At 39.1% G+C, this 14,365-nt stretch overlaps 1 protein-coding gene across 2 annotated transcripts in view; it reads left to right on the top strand.

Annotated features, from left to right (window-relative positions):
- The window catches only part of LOC308399422 (BMP/retinoic acid-inducible neural-specific protein 3-like), a 59,414-nt gene that overhangs the window by 1,621 nt on the left and 43,428 nt on the right, over positions 1-14,365 (top strand). The window lies entirely within an intron of this gene.

Here is a 14,365-nt window from a genome sequence, read left to right as displayed (position 1 = left end):
AAAATGCTGCATATCAGTGGGAACTCGAAGTGAAGATACTGCAGGGGGGTTTGGGCAAAGCAGTGGGACATAAGAGATATCTGGCTGAGCTCGCTGATGTGTGACAGGATGGATTCAAAAAGTGTGCGGTGTGAAGTGTAGTGGGTGTGTGCTTTCGAAGCAGCGGGGTATTGTTTGAAAGCTTGCTGTGATGTAATTTTTCTTTAGTTGTTTTTATTTTATTTCCCGACAGGAGTAGAAAACACTGAGAATTTCAGAGATGAAAACTAAAAATATTACTCAGCGGTCTCTTGGTTTGGATATATGGCATAAAATGGTGTACAACACCCATTGGGTTTTTTTTCTCCATTTCCACAGCTTGCGTTACAAAGGAAAGGAAGGCGATTTTGCCACTGTCACCAGAGTTAACACATTTAGCAGATTTTTTTAAAAGTCTTTTACACAAGTGAGTGTACGAGCTGTCATATTTCCCTAAGCTTTGCTGTCTTCGGAATAGAAACGTACCTCCAACATTCAGAGTGTGCACTGAAACCGAGACTGATGAAATTCTGTTAGGCTGTGGGTTCAGTCAGCGTGACTTAGCACAGACTGAAAGGGCAAAGTCTGGTGTATGTTTGTTTGATGGCTGTATCATCTTATGCAGTCTATAAATCACCATCCAAAGTAGACTGTGTGAGCATTCCTGTTTTGACTTCAGGGTGTGAATGTCCTCTGGAGGTTGGAATAAAAAAAATCCTTGTTTTTGATGTACGTAAACGTAAACAAATTTTTTTTAAAGCGCATTCTTGACTACACATCTTTTGTGAAAAACTGATGTTCCAACAACAATGGCTGAAGATGCTCCACGATATGTGAGAGTGCAACTAGGTGTGCTTACTTGAGTGTCTGTATTTGCGCCGGTGTGTGCCAGGTAAGTGCTTTGATAGTCATAGATGAGAGTAATGCCGGGCTGTCCTCAGCCGTGTGGCAGAGGAGCTGTTGCCAGCTGAACAGAGGTTTGACTGACACTGGCATTTAGCAGCTGACAGGGGCGACAATGCCAGGCAAAGACAGAGAATGTAGCGCTGCTGGCTCCCCAACATCCATCATTTCCTCCTTCACTGCCTCTCTGTTGGCATCGTCTTTCCATTTCTCAGGACGTCTTCATATCTGCTTTTCTCCTTGCTTGCTCTTGTGCCCTCCTGCCCTTTCTGCACCCCACCCAAGTGCTGCAAATCTAACATTTGCACACAGCTAAAACATGCGCTCAGATTTTTGGCCAACTTCTAAACAACATTTTCTTACAGACAGTATGACTTTTTTTTGACCATCAATTGAATATCTGATAATGCAAACTTGACAGGTCTATAACCGTCTTTTCCCCTCAGGCTACAATGGCCTTTTCAGTTTTGCTCTAGAACAGTACGATACCTAATTAGAGCAGAAATCCAATAGAAACTCAAGTGAAAAAGGTGAAATATCACCATGTTGAATAGAGTTCCTGCATTGTCATTTAGTTTCCTGAGCTGAAAAAGAAAAAAGCACAACTCTTTCGAAGCTTTAAATATCTTGCACTCCTGGCACTGTCATCCTTCACTGAGCAGCTGAGGATGCTGAGGAATGAAGAGATCAGAAGTGCCTTCAAACTGCAGTGGGATGTGCTGTTTGTTTGGGTTGCGTGGCTCATAAAAGACTCGTGAATTTTAAATCTTTTTTATTTAAAAAAAGAAAAATCTAGGCAAAAATAATCTTTCGTATTGACCGACAACAGCGTCCCGCTCCTTGCAGACACTATTATGGGTCAGTAAAAGTCCCTTTATTGCCTCTTGAAGCACCAACACTGTGTGTCAGTCCCAAACTGAAGCTGGCCTCAATTTGGAGAGCTTTCCTTAGTGCTTGTGTGGATTCCACACCTCCTAAGTATAAAGTATATGTACAATACTGGCATGCACACCTAAAGACAGATGAGACATAGCAATATGAACTCAGTCTCAGTATTCACCGGGTATGAGGGAGGTTAAATTTAAACATTAAAATGTAAACCCCGTCTCTTCCTTTATCTCCATGTCTCTGTCAAGTTTTTTTTTTCCTGCCCCCTCTCCCTACCTCCCTTACTCCTTTTCTTCCTCGCTTGTCGAATGATCTCAAACCAATTGCTCTCCCTTGCTCATAAATATTCTCCAGAGCTCAGTTGGCCTTTCCCGTCAGGGGGCAGGGGAGAGGGAGTCAGGGAATGAGGGAGAGGGCTGTAGGAGATGGAGTACAAAAGGAGAGAGCGAGAGTAAGAGAGAGAGAAGAGAGGAAACACAGCTTTATCCCCCCCTGCCGGCAGGTCATTGCACCAGAACAGCTTGTAGTCTTTTCCAATTATATCCTTTTTTTTTTCCTCCAAAAATTAACAATTTAGTTGAGTATTATTCCGAGTAAAAGTTGTAAGGTTTTTCTTTTCCCTTTTTCCCCATCGCCTGCCAGGAGTGCATTAAAAAGCAGATTAAAAAGCTTGGAGATTTACAGCTTTATGTCGCAGCAGTGTAAATGTGAAACATTGTAACAAATGTGATTTTCAGACTGCAAATCCTCTGAGTGAAAGAAAGAAGTTCTCTCTTTTCAAGGTCTGATCAAACGCAATAATATAATGGATTCAGTGAATTCAAAAGCAGTGAAAAACAGGCATAGAGGCACTTAACGATATTACTTGCAATGTGATTGGAGAAAAAAATACACCTGTTATGTCAGGCATAATGGGGGTTTTAAAATGCCCGTTTATTCACTCGCTCTTTCTCTTCTCCCGGCGTGCGTCGCAAATCTCGCAACAGCTTTGTGGCTTTTATTTTATTACTGATGGTAGTTGGATGATTCCAACTTTCCTTGTCCGGCTTGTACATCTTGGTTTATTTGAAAAGCAAGTGAAGCAATAAACAGCATTTCTTTTCACTGCTCCTTGTTCACACTGATAGTGCGAGATGAGATTTTAAGATATTTCTGTGCAGTTGCTGAATACATGTGCATCATTGCTGGAGGGGAGGCTGTAAAATTAACAAAAGTATGCTTCAGATTAATTATTGAGCAGCTCTCGGTGTTGAGAAATCATCTCTGCACATGTGAGAAGCTCTTGCGCCATGATTTCTTGAGTGCAGTCGAGCCATATCCACAGACAGTAGCATATTAGTCAAAATGTCACCTCCTCCCTTCTTCTTCTTCACGGGCCATAACTTTTATATCACGCCTCATCTCCTGTGTTTTCTCCTCTCTTTTCTCCTGTCAGCCTAGTAGCTATTACACTGACTTCATTTGATATAAGGAGTCGTCTCTTGTAATTATGGAGTGATTAGTGTTTCAATTATATGCAGACATGTTTGTGGAGAGGATAGGCTGCCAAGGCATGATGTTCACAATACCTGTCATTTGACTTAGCCTATTGTCGTGTTTATGACTTTGCTATTGTGTTCTGAATGTTTTAGATGGGAAAGCACATTTAAAAGAGATTATGAAATGGGACGGAATAAATGGGTTTACAACTGCAATGGAAAAGCAATGAACAGAAGAGAACAAAACAGAAGAACAAAAGGAAGAAAGAGCAAAGCAATGTAATATCACAGTGCAATGCATCATGATACATAGTAAACAATGCCATTAAATACTATCAGTGCTCCTGAGAAGATTATCTAATTTAAAACAAACAAACAAACAAACAAACAAAAACTCTCCTAAAGCCTCTGATAAAGACTAAATTGTCAAGTTGCCTTTTTTTTAAGAAAATCTTGTTTCCATACAATGTGAGGGCACGTTAGATGGCAAGAATTACTATTTAATTAGTCAAATTAACAGTTTTTTATGCTTGCATTCAGGAAGTAACCAATTTAACTTTATAACAAAGATGTGGAAGAGTGTACCGTAGTAAATGCTGTGTCTCCATATACTTTGATAATTACCCTTTCTATTTTTAGTATGTAAGTGTTTTCACACTGTCAAATACAGCCGGATGAAGTCTGCTGCAAGGAACCAGATGGCAGTGAGAAACTTAAATATTAAATTCTGTACCCCTTGAACCCTCAGTGGTAACCATCTTGACTCTGCAATGGAAAAGAGACCATCACAATTTTTTCTGCCAGTAGAAAAAGGATAGAAAGTGGCTTTGTAGCTAGCTATCTTGCTAACGGTCTCAGATGTTTGGTTTTTGGGTTTTCTTTTTACCATTTCAGGCAAAATCAGACATATGCATCTGTTCTGGTGCTGTTATGTGTTTGTTTAAGTTATACTGTTAAACTTTGTAAGAGAAATGTTCACAACAGCTAGCATGACAGTCACAAATACTGTAAATGTCATATCAAGAACATGCACAGTCACCTCAATACACTTCAAAATGGAGATACATTAAAAGTCTAGATGGTTGTGTGCAATGTTCAAAGTACATTTAAATGCAAAATAATTCAACAAGTAGTTTTAGGACTTAATCAACTCAATAAATAAACAAGACAGTTTTTCAGACACGCTGTAACATTTCTATAATGATTTATTGCAAGGTATCTGCTGTCCATTTATCAAACCGTTTTTGTTTTTTGTTTTTTAATTTTTGAGGGTTAGATGCCAATGCTTCAAAAATTTTTACCCCCTCACACAAACACAACACTGCACAGACTCTGGAATTCTATGAAGAAAATATAGACCAGCTGCTATATGATTTATGTTCACTGTTTCACATCAGAAACAGTGAACATGCAAATTACAACCAAAAGTGAGACAGCCAGCTCCAGAGCACCCTTTGATCAGCTGTCACCCAGGTCTTCAAACTTAAGACCTTCTCTTTTATAAAGACAAGATGTCAGATGTGACCCTGGATTCCTTTTGAAAGGTAAAACACAGATCAGTTGTCAGAACAGTGACACATGTAGCTTTAAATTGCATCACACGTTAATATAAAAGTATCAAAATGTGCATTAGGGCAACTTACATTCCACAGGTCGTATATCAGGACTAAAAATCTATGAAGAACCGGGATGCATAATGTCAGAACTGCATTTTAAGGGACTCTCCATAATGCCCACTTTAACAAAACCCATTTCTAAGCCATCATCTTGAAGAAGTTCGACCTTAAGAATTAAAAGGAAGCATAAACAATTTCCCTTTGCCTGGAATGTAGGTGCTTATTGGGGACATCTCCAAAAAGACTGGAGGAAATAAAAAAGCTCTTACAGAGGACAAAAGGACTGTTATGAATCTATTACTGCTTTCTTTTCTGTTACTGACTCATACGGCAGTCCATATCCAAGCACTTTGTCTTTTAATCATATTTGCTCTTTTGATTGATCTATCAGTCTGTATGTTCTGCAATCAGTTAGAAATCTTAATAATGTTTAATGACTCATCCATAGAACCAAATATCCTATAATCATAGAAAGCGCAATAACTTTTCCAGAAACTAATATCTCTATGCACACCCATTCCAGTTTTGAAGTAGAAATCGAGATTCTTCAGACCAAACAATGTCTTTTCATTCTGCTGTTGTCCAGTTTTGGTGAGCTTGTGTGAATTGTAGCCTCAGTTTCTTGTTCTTAGCTGAGAAGGGTGGCACCCAGAGTCTTCTGCTGCTGTTATCCTATTTAAAGGTTGGGTGTGTTGTATGTTCACAGATTCTCTTCTATATACCGTAGTTGTATTGAGTGGTTATTTGAGTCTGGTCATTTTCCCCTGATCAGTGATAAGGCATTAAAATGCTTCCCCTTTTGTGGGCTTCATACTCTGCATGGTGGAATCTGCTATGAAACGAAACGGCATCAAGATTTAGAATCTGCCAGAGTAAGAACCTCTGAGCATATCTTGTCCTTGGAGGACAGGGCCAACTTCACACCCGATCAGATCTGCACACTGTTAGACCTCTGCCTCACCACTACATATTTCAAATACAACGAAGGCTTCTACAGACAAAAACATGGCTGTGCCATGGGCTCCCCCATGTCACCTATTGTAGCCAACCTTCACATGGAGGAAGTGGAAAGGGAGGCTCTTGGCTCTTTCAAAGGAAGAGTACCCAGCCACTGGTACAGATATGTAGACGACACCTGGGTCAAAATCAAGACACAAGAAGTGGAATCCTTCACTGCGCACATTAACGCTGTGGATAAAAACATCAAGTTCACCAGGGAAGACACAAAGGACAACTGTTTGCCTTTCCTGGACTGCGCTGTGCACATTGAAGAGAATGGCAACCTCAACATTGAAGTTTACTGGAAGCCCACACACACGGACCAGTACCTCCTCTTTGACTCCCATCACCCTCTGGAACACAAACTTGGAGTGATTAGGACCCTACACCACCGGGCAGAACATGTTCCCTCTAAGCCTGAAGGAAAAAAGAAGGAACACACACATGTAAAGGAAGCACTCAAAACGTGCGGCTATCCTAAATGGGCGTTCTTAAAGTCAGCAAAGATGCACAGAAAAGAAGATCAGACACCAGCGAGGGAGGATAAGAAGGACAGACGCAACAACATTGTCATCCCCTATGTAGCCGGTGTATCAGAAAAACTCAGGAGGGTTTTCTCCAAGCACGACATCCCGGTGCACTTCAGACCCAGCAACACGCTCAGACAGAAACTGGTTCACCCAAAAGACAAAACGCCAAAACACAGACTTAACAATGTGGTGTATGCTGTACAGTGCAGCGAGGAATGCCCAGACCTCTACATTGGAGAGACCAAACAGCCACTTCACAAGCGCATGGGACAACACAGAAGAGCCACCTCCACAGGACAAGACTCAGCAGTCCATCTGCATCTTAAGGATAAAGGACACTCTTTCGAGGATGCCAATGTTCACATTTTGGACAGAGAGGACAGATGGTTTGAAAGAGGAGTGAAAGAAGCCATCTATGTCCACTGTGAGCGACCATCTTTGAACAGAGGCGGTGGTTTACGACACCAACTCTCTGCCATCTATAATCCAGTTTTGAGATCCCTTCCCAGACGCCTTAACGCCCACTCACATCCTGGGCCATCTGACCTCAGGAATTCGCATGATAAGGTGGGGCCAGGTTTCACAATGAACTCACCCAAAACTCTGGCTGATTGGGACCCACACCCAGTTTCACACCTTGGCTCAGGCGATTAGAGGATCATCAGGGGGTCCTTTTGTCTCTCTGTGGGGGGATACTCCCACTAGCCCAGAGAGTGAGCTGCCTTGGTGGAAGTTTGCACTCTTGGCTCAGTTGTGTCAGCTTGTCAGCCATCAGAAGCCAACACTTCATTTCAATAACCATATAAAACCCATTGTCTGTGGAATGTAGTCAGCTTGTTTACTGATGCTGTTGATTCATTTCTACATTTAAGCATGTTTACTCGCTTTTACATTTCATAGAGCATCCACAATGAATTAACCTGCTTTAAACTACGTTTTCAATTTTGATAATTATAGAACTTTTTATTCAGTTTTTCAGTTAGATGTATAAATTTAAAACTTATTGTTTGCAAATTAGAATTGAACGTTACTGTGTAAAAAAAATAAATGTCAAAAGTTGAACTTGATGCTTTGACAGGTATAAAATAATGTGCTGTACTTAGTTACTGATGCTTGGGGCAATATAACCACTGTCTTTGTTTACAAATTGGAGGACATTGAGTAAGTTTATGTGGTAATATGTATTTTTCTCCCCAACAAAAGAGTGGACTGTTAAATATTATTCTAAACAGAAAAAGTGTATTTTCCACGTATCCCTATTAGCCATGCAAAATGATAACCCTGATGTGTAGGTCAAAGGTGGGAGTTCAGCCTTGGTTTCTTTACAGCATGAGCCCAGTTCCCTTTTTAGGGGGATCAGGGCCATCATGCAGATCAGAAAGAAATGATTAGTAGTTGCAGTATCATGTTAAAAACTGGTGCGAAGTGAGAAAGTGTTCAAATGCGTCATTTTTCTATAACCTATTTTTGTCCTTTAGGATTGCAGGACCGACCAAAATTAGAAGCACTCAGGTTTGATGTAATGTGTTTCATACACCCAAACCAATACTCTATCATTGCACTTTGCTAACAAAGACATTCGATGTCATGAAATCACAGCGACAGATAATTTCGAGCAATTTCAGGACATTAAAAAATCCAAGCTTTTGCCTGTTATGTCTTCTAGATATAAAAAAAACAAAAACTGAATGAATACAGTTGGTTCATTTCATGCTTCATTTATGTTGCCATTTCTTTAAATTCAGAACACATTCCTGTGCTTCTCTTCTGCCTCTCCGCTTGCCTGACATACACAGCCTAATCAAATCTGACCTTGTGCTAGTGAGCGCAGAATGCATTTACGCGCAGAGGCTCCTAACTGCAAGGGTCTTGTTTGTTTATAATCAATATATTATTGTATGGAGTAGTTTCTTTTTTGTATATTTTATTTGACTTCATTGTATTTTATTTTTCTTTCTTTATTTTAAAACCATTACAGGACATATCCAGGGAGATAACGGGTGTTCATGTTCTTCAAATTTCCTTCCATTTTTCCTCTATTCATTCCGGTGAATTGAAGTATGTTCATTATCCTTCAGTTTCGAATACATCCTCAGGAAAGAGGTGGAGCACCCCCTTCTTAATCACCAGTGGCAATGATAGTGACAAGTACTTCCTTCAACTAGAGCTTATGGCTTCTGACAAGTGTGGGATTGGGGAGTTATAAAGGACAGAACAGAGATTTATTGGTTAGAAGTCTATGGAAACAGGTTTTATGAAAATGTCTCTGTATTAGTATTTGAGGCCAAAACTTATGAATTGCTTTGAACACTAATTTACGATTTATAAACCTGCTTGAACATACCGTAGGCACTATTGGGCCTCCTAACAGTGAGCTAGACTTTCGTATTAGGAAAAACAAACTATTAGATTGAAAGCAGAAAAGTCAGTTTTCCTAAATGTCCAACTAATGTCATACCTCAGCACATGCACAACATTTCCAGATGTGGCTTAAGCCTAGTTTTAGACTTTTTTCACTCCTAAATTTAATTTTAAAGATTAGTTTTAGTTAATTAAACCTAAACTTTTTTAAAATATTTTTTTTTAATATTCAAAGTTAGAATTTTAAACTAAAGCCATGTCTCTCTCCTCATGTGCTTAGATACAAACTATGAACTACAGATTTAGTAAGCAGGGTAAATGATTTTCATTTTGTGATTAAAGTACTTAAAAGCACCAACACAGTCAATTCATTTCACTTCAGTTCATTGATCTGCCAAGATCAGGGAAGTCCACTGCATACACTTGGAATTCATGTATATCAGCTGACCGGTGTAGAAGAAAACAGTTGCTGAAGTTGCTGTCAGGATGCACACACCATCCTTATGCTAAGTTGCACAGATAACTCAATAGATAGAATTGTAATATTAGCAATAGTAAAAGTGTTATATGGCCGTGAAGGCAGCAAAATCTCATATACAGTGGTTCCTCGTTTATCGCGGGAGTTATATTCTAAAAATAACCCGCAATAGGTGAAATCCGTAAAGTAGCCAATGTTATTTTTTACAATTATTATAGATGTTTTAAGGCTGTAAAACACCTCACTACACACTTTATACACTTTTCTCAGAGAGGCATGAACATTTTCACACTTTTCTCTCTTGTTTAAACACTCTCAAAGTTCAAACCTGCGTAGAAAAATACGTCCAGTATTACAGAATAAAACCAAAGGAACCCACGGTTGCCTTTGACGGCGTAAAACTTTTCGTTGACATTGTTGTGTTTGTCGGGGAGAAAACTTACATAGAGTACAGCACTTCAGAGTCACATTGCTATCGATCGAAGATTTACGTAAATCTGACAGGAGACATGGCAGATTGATTGACAGTGGTCTACAGCCAATCAGGACGCAGAACACAATGCGCTGTAAGAAAAAAAAAGCATGCAAAATTGCACAAAAAATCTGCAAAACAGTGAAGCCTTGAAGGGTGAGCCGCGTTATAGCGAGGGACCACTGTACTGTGGAGATAAGATAGAGCAATACATAAATAATAAATTAATTAATCAAAAAATGTGAAGAAAAAGTTCTAATCTTCTCCTGACAGGTTTGTTCACCTGCCATAAAAAAGGAGACCTATTGTACAGTTTCATAGAGAATTATAGGAATGATTTCCTGAACCATTCTTTATGGTAATTGATTAATTTGGTTTAAGTCTAAGGGAGAATGATCCCTGCTGGCCCTGTAGAGTGGAAGGAAGGAAGTGTGATGGATTGTCCGTGATGGAGAGCAGTTTTGTTAAGTGACCTCATGTCCCTCACTGACTCACGCGCCTCCAGATTTTGGCCCAGAATGGTTCCAGCTAGTTTGCTGATCTAGCTGACATATCTGGCATTGCTGCTGCTACTCATTAACACTGTTTTGTCGAAGATTTCTAAGATCTTACTTTACACAGTGCAGTATCTGAGCTTTACAAACACTCCTCATCTCCTTCTCCTACACAGCATCAATGTCAGTCCTCCAGTCCTTTCTGTCATTCAGGTGAATACACAAGTATCTGTAGCTATTTACTGTTTTCAGTCTCCTCAGCCATCTTGGATTTTTTTTAAATTAGAAAAAGGGGAATCTGACAGACAGTCATCATGGCAAAATTACCCAAGGGTCACCTGGGTGACGTACAGTGGTGTGAAAAAGTATTTTCCCCTTCGTGATTTGTTAATTTGTTAGCATATTTGTCACACTTAGGTTTCAAATCGTCACACAAATTTTAGACAAAAATGACCCAAGTAAGAACCAAACTCACACTGCAGTTTGAAAAGACAATTTCATTTAAGTTATAAGAGCTTTCCAAACCTACCAGATCTATGTGAAAAAGCAATTTTCCCACAGTGTATTGGCCTATTAACAGTATGTGCATACCTCATTATGTAGACAGTGTGAGTCCAGACATTCCTGTGTGAGTCCGCATTTTGTGTGTGTGCGTCTTTGTGTGTGAGAGAGAGAGCGAGAGGGAGAGAGAGAGAGAGACATGTAGTCCCTTGTCAACAATGTTATGACAAACTGCAGCACAAAAGGGATAAGCAGCTTCCATATCAGCAAACCCTGCTGCCAGTCATGATCTTGCTCTCTCGAGCTGCCCTTGCTTTCTATTATCAGAGGTGTAGTTGTATTCATGGAAGCCACAAATCATTAATGGCAGCTGCCTATTTGGGAAAGCTTTTGCTTCTTACAATATGCAGTATTTCACAGTTTCTCAAAACTGGTCTTTAAAAAATTAAAAGTTAAAATTAATGCTTCCTCTTTCTTCCAAGAAAACTTTAAGTGTTAAAGCCTTGCTAAAAAGGGAACATGAAAAATGAAACTGACAGTGCCTATTTTATCCAAATTGTTCATTTAAAATTGTGTAGAGCTGTAAAAATGGTTTTTCTTTGGTAATAAAAGCAAGTAATAAGTTTAGTCAGATACATTTACGTCAAGGACGTGACCATTTTTTCAAATATTGTTCTCTGGTTCTTTTAGGGACTTCTCAAGGAATCAGAGCAACAAGAACACACAGACACACCTTCACGCGCATGCATGCACACATATGCACATTTGTGGACTGTAAATGCAAACTGACATGGCATCAATGTATTAGTGACTCCAGAAGTACACAAGGTGCACATTTGCGTTACTGTGTCTTTTCTGTCCTACGTGGCTTCAAATCAAACTAACAGCTTTTAAGAAGTGGAGCTTTTTCTCTGCTCAGCATCTGCTATTTTAGAATTTGATCGGATGCTTTATGCCATTCCCGTGCTTGACTTCCTGACCTCCTCACAAGCTCTGTGCAGCTTCAAATGACTTCCTACAAAAATAGACTCAGTGCATAATTTTGAGCATCCTATGGGATTCTTCTGAAACGTGCTGTGGAGGAACGATAAGCAATTGCTTGAGTGGGTGCAATCCATTACGATGCAGCCGCCCTGAGTGGGATTCACTGTTGGTTATTACCAGAGATGGGCAGTAACGCGTTACTGTAATCTGATTACTTTTTTCAAGTAACGAGTAAGGGAGTAAGGGATTACTATTGCAAAAATGGTAATTAACGGTAAACCCCCTAAACTTCCAAGCAAGCACCGAGTGCGCTACGACGTAATGGGAAATTCACAGAGAAACCCGCGGATTCTTCCACTGACCGCTTCAGCACACCTGCACCAGGGTAAACCTCCGCCTGCCCTACTCCTGCTTTACAGGTGAAAATAGAGCAAAAGGACTGCTAGTCTTTGACTTTATTTATTTTCTGCTGTGTTTTACTTGCATCTATTTGAAAGACTGAGTGTAAACACACACAAAAAAAATATTTTATGTGCTGGAATGTGCAGAAAATAGGTTTAAATATTAAACAAGTTCCTTCCAGTCAGAGAATGTTGCATATAATTAAATTTTTGCTTGATGCATAAAGTTAAAAGATTAAAACTAATAAAACAAGTTTTAAAAAGGGACTTTTCCATTTGATTACATTTTGTATGATGGATTATGCAGAAAAAGTACAATTGGGTTTAAAGATCTATTTCTTTATCACCTATTCAGGTTGTAAATCGTGTTTTTAAAAAGTAACTAAGTAATTAATTACTTTTGAAAATAAGTAATCAGTAAAGTAACGGGATTACTTTTTTGGGGAAGTAATCAGTAATTAGTTACTGATTACTTTTTTCAAGTAACTTGACCAACACCGGTTATTACTATTCAGCTGTTTGCTGTGAAACTTTAAAATGAGCCGAAGGTAATTTTTTCATGCTCTGCCCAAACTGTTCTAACACAGTGTTTTATTACTGCCGTTAATAAATGCTTTGATTTTTAAACAAAAAGGTAGGCCGCTCTTTTAAAGCTATACAAATATTTGTTTCATTCTGTTGTCAGGTTTTCTGACAAATTTTAAAAGTTTAAAAGTTTTCTGGGCATAAATAATCAGGGAAGTTGAAACGTGAGTGATGAAATTAACCATTCATCACAAGTTACTAATTTTTAAAAGGGAAAAGAAAAGTAGCTTCCACCAAAACAAGCAATGAACTGGGATAAAAGCTGAACAAAAAAGTAAGCTAAAGACTCTCCTAAGGTGTAAGCGCAACACGATTCCACAGAATGAGTCCACAGGCACCACGCTGCACCTTTTCTCCCAGCCTTTGTACTCTGTCCCCGACGGCCGAATGGAGACAGCCGTGCGCAATTACCTGCTCCACGGGGGAAAGGCGGTACCTGAGACACAGGAGACAGAACGAGCGAAACAAAGCACAACATTCGGCACTAAGGCCATAACACATTCTTTTAGAAGAAAACCGAGAAAAAAAAAAGACAGCAATTGGTTGTTTTCTGATGAAGGCTGCGAAAATGAGGATTGCCAGTATGGGTTACAGCTCTGCTTTTAGGCCTGTTTGTGTGCTAGAAGTGACAGCTGTCTCTGAGAAGCCACAAAACAAAAGTACAGACAAGCGTCAAATTAAAGGAAATAACAACAGAAAGTGTCTTGGTAACGAGCTGAGATGCTATATGCACAGCTTTGCATGGATTCTGCAAGTTTTTTTTTTTGAAAACTATTGTAGAAATTGTCTAAAATCAGAAAAAACTGTCAACTCATTGCAGTCGACTTACATGATTTTTGTGAGGGGTTTATTTTCTCCTTCTGCTCTTTCCTCTGGTGAATCATTTGTCCTCCTCATTAGAAAGTGTGGTTTTTTGGTATAACCAAGAGAATGTTTTCATGTCACGCCACATCATTAGTTAACTCAGTGGAATGATAGGATTTTTAAAGCCTAACTGATGGAGGGAAAGATGTGCCCTCACTTGGTCCTTTGTTGATGGTCCTGGAAAAAAGAGAAAAGAAAGAGAAGAGTAAAACTGGTGCAAAAATCTGAACTCACTTTGGTTAACATTATATTTAAAGCCATGTTTTGACTAAAGGGTATCCAACTTGAACAAGTCTACCTAACTGAATACATTATACAGCTAAATGCCTTTAAAAGTATGTAATGAGAACTCTCGATTTCAAGGGTGCACAATATTGGAAAATATCCCTACTAGCGTCCAGCAGCTGGTGCAGTGTCACTAGCAATAATTTTAATAACACAGTAATGATACACATCAGCATGACAGCTCATTTCTTTTATTACTGCCTGGGTATTTTGCCTTTTTTAGACAATCCGAAGGTGGGAAGAAAAACAACAGGGAAATAATTTCCTTGTTTTTTTAATGTCATTCATCTTTTTAAGTTTGTCATAATTTTATTCTAATTGTTTTTAGTATTTAGTGTTTGTGTATAAAATGTTTCATCATTATTCCATAATTAGACAAAACAGTATTAAAGTATTATACATGCAGTATTATTATAGCTTACACTGCATAATTTTGCATTCACAATTCATATATTTGCTCTACAGGAGTTTTAGATTCCCACCGACACAGGTCACACTCTTAGGTGGT

This window comes from Rhamphochromis sp. 'chilingali' (assembly GCF_963969265.1).
Source record: "Rhamphochromis sp. 'chilingali' genome assembly, chromosome: 7".
NCBI lineage: Eukaryota > Metazoa > Chordata > Actinopteri > Cichliformes > Cichlidae > Rhamphochromis > Rhamphochromis sp. 'chilingali'.
This window is presented reverse-complemented; position numbering and strand designations above follow the sequence as displayed.